We start from the raw sequence: 5,746 nt of genomic DNA on the forward strand, positions 1-5,746 counted from the left end.
TCTGAGAGGTGAGTAATTTGTCTCTTTTTTTTTTGGTGTTTAAATAAGACTGGGTAAAAGCACAGGCAGAAACCCTCCAGGGGTTTTGTGGGTGGATCTGAGTGGAATCAGAGCCTTCGGGGCAGCTCTCCCCAGTCCTGTGGCCTGAGTTCCAACAGCTCTGTCAGAGCAGCAAGAGCTGGCATGGGCCAACTTACTCTGTGCATGCTAGGTGCACATGCTAGGTGCACATGCTAGGTGCACATGCTAGGTGCACATGCGGTGAGTGCATATACCCTAGGCTGGCCTCCAGCTCACAGCACAGCTACAGATGAAGTCTGTCCTGCCTCTGCTTCCCCAGTGCTCCAGTGCAGGCTGTACCACTGTGACAGGTTAATGTGGTTAGGATTTGAACCCAGGGCTTGGTACAGTCTAGGCAACCGAGCTGTATCCATAGCCCTCAACTTTCCTTTTAAAATTTAAAGCCTTTTCATTTAGACATAAATAGAAACTTACCAGGTTGCCCAGGTAAGCCTTGAATGTGCTCTGCAGCTTAGGTTGGTCTAGAACACTCAGCTCAGGGAGAACAGGCAGGGCAGCTCCTGGAAACTGTGAACTGGAGAGCTTGCAGAAAGCTCTTGAGTTGGGTTTACAGGCAGTCACCACTGTGCTCTCAAGGTTTTTATTTTTAATCTCCCCTCCTATTGCTTCTGCTCCTCAGAGAATACTCTCCTAGCCTCACAGCTTTCTGGCTTCTCAAGTAAATATAGGTGACCCCAACCAAGCATTTGTAGAACGACCATGACTTCAGACAGAGGTAGTAGACCACCAGGGTGCTGGGCAACCTCTGCACAGTGGTCTAACCTACCCACCTCTGGGCCGAGTCTACCCCTCTGCTAATCTGTCTGCCCTGAGGCAGTGCTTCCTCTCCTGAGGAGTTCCTAGCAAATGCTCAGCTCAGGGAAGTCGGGAAGAGCAGCCTCCTCCAAGAGGGGAAAGAAAGGAAGCTGAAACAAAAGGGTTGTCTGTATTCTGAGGCCAGTCTTGGTTATATAGCAGGATTCTGTAACAGACCTACAGGGGAGGAAGAGGACCGCAAGCCTGGGAGCAGCCTGGGTTGCTTGTTTTGTCTTTGTCTTATTTATTTATTTATTTATTTATTTATTTATTTATTTATTTATTTATTTTTGAGATAGGCTCTTGTATAGATCAGGATGCCCTGGAATTCAAGGATATCTACCTGCCTCTGCCTCCTCGTGCTAGGATTAAAGGCCTGTGCCTGCCTCCAAATGGGAAGAGCTCTTCCAGCCTACAACAGTTCTGGGTGTCTGGCCTTGTTCCCTCCACCTCCTCTGTCACCCCCACCCAAAGCCTAATTAAGGCCCTTCCTGTGACCAATGGGCCTTTGGCGTTACCTGTTCTTCCTGCCCCCTGAGGCCCCTTACTAGACCTGTGGTGAGGTTTTCCAGGCAGAGAGGGTTAGTCAACCACAGGATAATCTTCCCCCTTCCCTCTTGTTTCTTTTTGGTGAGAGTATCTTGTTATATATATTGCAAGACTGGTCTAGAACTCCTGGTGAGTTCTCACTTGACCTTCCAAATGCTGGAAGATTATAGGCGTAAGCCACCATACCTATCTTGTTGGTGAAGACAGGTCTTAGTGTGGAACCTAGGCTGGCTTGGAACTGGTAGGAGTCCTGCCTCTGTCTCCAGCTGGGTTATCTGGGTTCATTGTTTGTCCCATCCTCCCCTCAGCCCTCCTCTGTCCGGTCTCCTATTTGGCAGAAGTCATTGTTACAATTCCTGTGCCACTATCTCAATGATACGGACCTGCTGACACATTTCTGTTCTGAAGATGGGACTAATTGAATGTGTGCTGCTTACATTTTTGTATTAGCTTGACACAAGGTTGGGTCATCTGGGAAGAGGGAGATTCAGTTGAGAAAATGCCTGTATCAGAGTGGCCTACAGGCAAGCCTGTGGACATTATTTTGATTAATGATTGATGTGGGAGGGTCCAGACCACAGTGGGCAGTGCCATTCCTGGACAGGTGACCTTGGGCTGTATTAAAAAAGCAGACTGAGAAGCAATCAAGCAAGCAGCATTCCTCTGCTGTCTCTGCTTTTGGTCCCATCTTGAATTCTCAAAGCCGGCTGTGGTGGCTCTAACCTGCAATCCCAGCACTCAGGAGGCTGAGGTAGGAGGAACACTTGAGTTTGAGACCAGCCTAAGTTGTATAAAGAGTTCAAGGCCAGCCTGGGCTACATATGACAAGATCTTGTCTTAAACATAACTAAAGGACCAGAAGGACTTGGGTATACCTTCGCACCTTTCATAAGAGAACAGCAACCAGGCTGGCCAGGCAAGCAGCTATAGCACCCTACTGTTGCCACCAGGCAGGGCACAAGGGAGGGAGTCCCAGAGGAAGAATCAAGGTGGTAGACCTTGTTCTTGAGACTAGAGGGAGCTAGGCATTAGGAGGCTTCTGTGTTGACCACTGGAGCGCTGGCAAAAGGAGATGCAGACTTCTCCCTCATCTCTGATCTGGAAACTGGTTCTGTACATGACTTCAGATCTGTACCTGAAGCTGAGGTGAGAGAGACCGGAGTTCTGTGCTTAGTTCCAGTAGAGCCTCTCGGCTGACCCAACTCTCTTTGAGACCATGCCCTGACTACTGTGAGGGTGTGGACTTGTTTGACCCTCCAAAGCTTTCTGCGACGGGCTCTTCCAGTTCACAGTTTCCAGGAGCTGCCCTGCTTGTATCCAGCTGGGGAGGTGTAGCCCTGTTCTCCCTGAGCTGAGCAAGCTTGTTGCTAAGGCCAGTTTGTGCCAGATCCTCTGGCTGATCCCTGTACCACAACACAGCAGCAAAAACTGGGTGTTTCTTTTGCAAAACAGCTGTTAAGGCGTGGTATGTTTCTAACTCCGAGTGTTGGGAGCCTGAGGAAGGAGAATCAGAAGTTCAAGGCCAGTCTCCTCCACTGCATATAGTAAGTGTAGAGTTCAAGGTCAGCATAGTTTTCATGGATCTGTCTCAAAACAGAATAAACAAACCCCAAGACAAAACAAAAAGTGTGTGTGCGTGCGCGCGCTCGTGCGCATGCGTACGCAAAAGCGTGCACACATTTGCAGTCTAGCTCAGTAGTAGACTGAGATTGACCTTGGTTCTATTCCCAGCACCACAAATACCAACAGAAATATATAAGTGGACAGAGAACAAGGGTTTCCTTTGGGCTAGAAGATCCTGAGGGTTTTTTGTTGTTGTTGTTGTTTTTTTTGTTTTTTTTTGTTTGTTTGTTTGTTTTTGTTTTTTTGAAACAGGGTTTCTCTGTATAGCCCCGATGTCCTGGAACTCACTCTGTAGACCAGGCTGGCCCCGAACTCAGAAATCCACCTGCCTCTGCCTCCCAAGTGCTGGGATTAAAGGCGTGCGCCACCACGCCCGGCGGACGATTCTTTTTTTTTTTTTTGGTTTTTTGAGACAGGGTTTCTCTGTGTAGCCCTGGCTGTCCTGGAACTCACTTTGTAGACCAGGCTGGCCTCGAACTAAGAAATCCGCCTGCCTCTGCCTCCCGAGTGCTGGGATTAAAGGCGTGCGCCACCACGCCCGGCTGGACGATTCTTTAAGATGAACTTTCAGAGGTTGTTGCTCCAGCTAGTCCCAGTCCCACCCACTGCATCCATGACTCTCAGTCCTATTATTAGAGGGATGAGAACTGGAACCATCCAGATTCTTCTGTGGACCGCCACTGGTATTGTAAATGATTCATTTTCTCCATGCTCTGTCAATCTAAGGGGTTAGACGGACTAGAGATCAGAGTACTTTCCAGTTGGGGGAGAGGCAAGGATATGCCCAGGTCCCACACAGGATAGGAAGGCCTGTTTGAGGTCTGTAGTATGGCTCATTTCCCATTTGTTTGAATTTTAAATCAATGGTCCAGTTACATACACTCTGTTTTTATTTCCTCTTTCTAATGTGTGTTAGTCAGGGTTCTCATTGCAATGAAGAAACACCATGACCAAAAAAGCATGTCGGAGAGGGAAGGGTTTATTCAGATGACACCTCCAAATCATAGTCTATCATTGGGGGAACTCAGGACAGGAACTCAAGCAGGCCTGGAACCTGGAGAATAGGAGCTGATGCTGAGGATGGGGGGCTGTTTACTGGCTTGCTTCAGATCAAGATATAAAACTCTCAGGTCCTTCTGTAGCACCATGTCTGCCTGCACGCTGCCATGTTCCCAGCCATGATAACAATAGACTAAATTGTAAGCCAGCCCCAATTAAATATTTTCCTTTATAAGAGTTGCCATGGTCATGGTATCTCTTCACACAATGAAAACCCTAACTTAGACACAATTGTCCATTTTGGAGTTTTAAAATATTCAAACATTCATGATAACTCCCTTTAATTTTGGTTCTAGCTTTGGGTTCTATTGACTTATATCTCCTCTGGAGGGAATTGGTAAAATTCCACTCAGGATGGTTATTCTTGATTGTAAACTTGACTACATCTGGAATTAACTAGAACCCAAGAGGCTGTGTGAACTTCTTTATTTAAAAGACGGATTTTTTTTTTAAAGATTTATATTTATTTATTATATGTAAGTACACTGTAGCTGTCTTCAGACACACCAGAAGAGGGAGTCAGATCTCATTACAGATGGTTGTGAGCCACCATGTGGTTGCTGGGATTTGAACTCTGGACCTTCAGAAGAGCAGTCAGGTGCTCTTACCCACTGAGCCATCTCACCAGCCCCCGGATTTTTTTCTTTTTCTTTTTTTTTTTTTTAAATATTTATTTATTATATGTAAGTACACTGTATCTGTCTTCAGACACTCCAGAAGAGGGAGTCAGATCTCGTTATGGATGGTTGTGAGCCACCATGTGGTTGCTGGGATTTGAACTCCGGACCTTCGGAAGAGCAGTCGGGTGCTCTTACCCACTGAGCCATCTCACCAGCCCCGGATTTTTTTCTTAATTAAATCATTTGATGCAGGAAGATCACTTTTAATCTGGATCTTTTTTTTTTTTTTTTTCAGTTTTCTGTTTTTGTTTTTGTTTTTTGAGACAGGGTTTCTCTGTACAGCGCTGGCTGTCCTGGAACTCACTTTATAGACCAGGCTGGCCTTGAACTCAGAAATCTGCCTGCTTCTGCCTCCCAAGTGCTGGGATTAAAGGCGTGTGCCACCATGCCTGGCAATCTGGATCTTTTGAGGTGGGAAGATCTACCTTTAATCTGGGCTTCATCTTCTTCTTGTGATCTGTGGCAGTGAGTCCATCCCTACAGTGATGAGCAGAAGTGACCCGAGTGACAGACCCCAGGGATGTTGCCTTAGGTTTGAGCCCTGGGATCCTTGGACATAAGCAATGCCATGGCAGTAGTATGTAGTTGGCATGCTGTGGACACAGGGATGGCTCATGTTCAGAACAGATGGCAAGGGGTGGAGAGATTCATCGTGCTGCTCAAGATGGTGCATTACGCAAGACAAGAATTCTTCATTCTTGGAATTTCCCACTTAGTCCTTTTGGGCCAAGGCCCACTGCAAGCAAGAAGAGCTGCAGGAAGTGAAGCTGAGGCTAAGGGCAGCACATCCCCTCAGCTCGAGAAAACCACATTAGTTGGCTTTGTTTTATTACATTGCTGGGGATTGAGGCCAGGCCTTGCGCTCACTAGTCAGGGGAGTTACCACTGAAGTTTCCCCAGCCCTGGGTCCGGTTTCCATTGCCTCCTGTGTGATACCTCAGACGGTGTGTGCAGACAAT

This window comes from Mus caroli, unplaced genomic scaffold, assembly GCF_978045245.1.
Source record: "Mus caroli unplaced genomic scaffold, Mus_caroli_1 scaffold_3, whole genome shotgun sequence".
Lineage (NCBI taxonomy): Eukaryota > Metazoa > Chordata > Mammalia > Rodentia > Muridae > Mus > Mus caroli.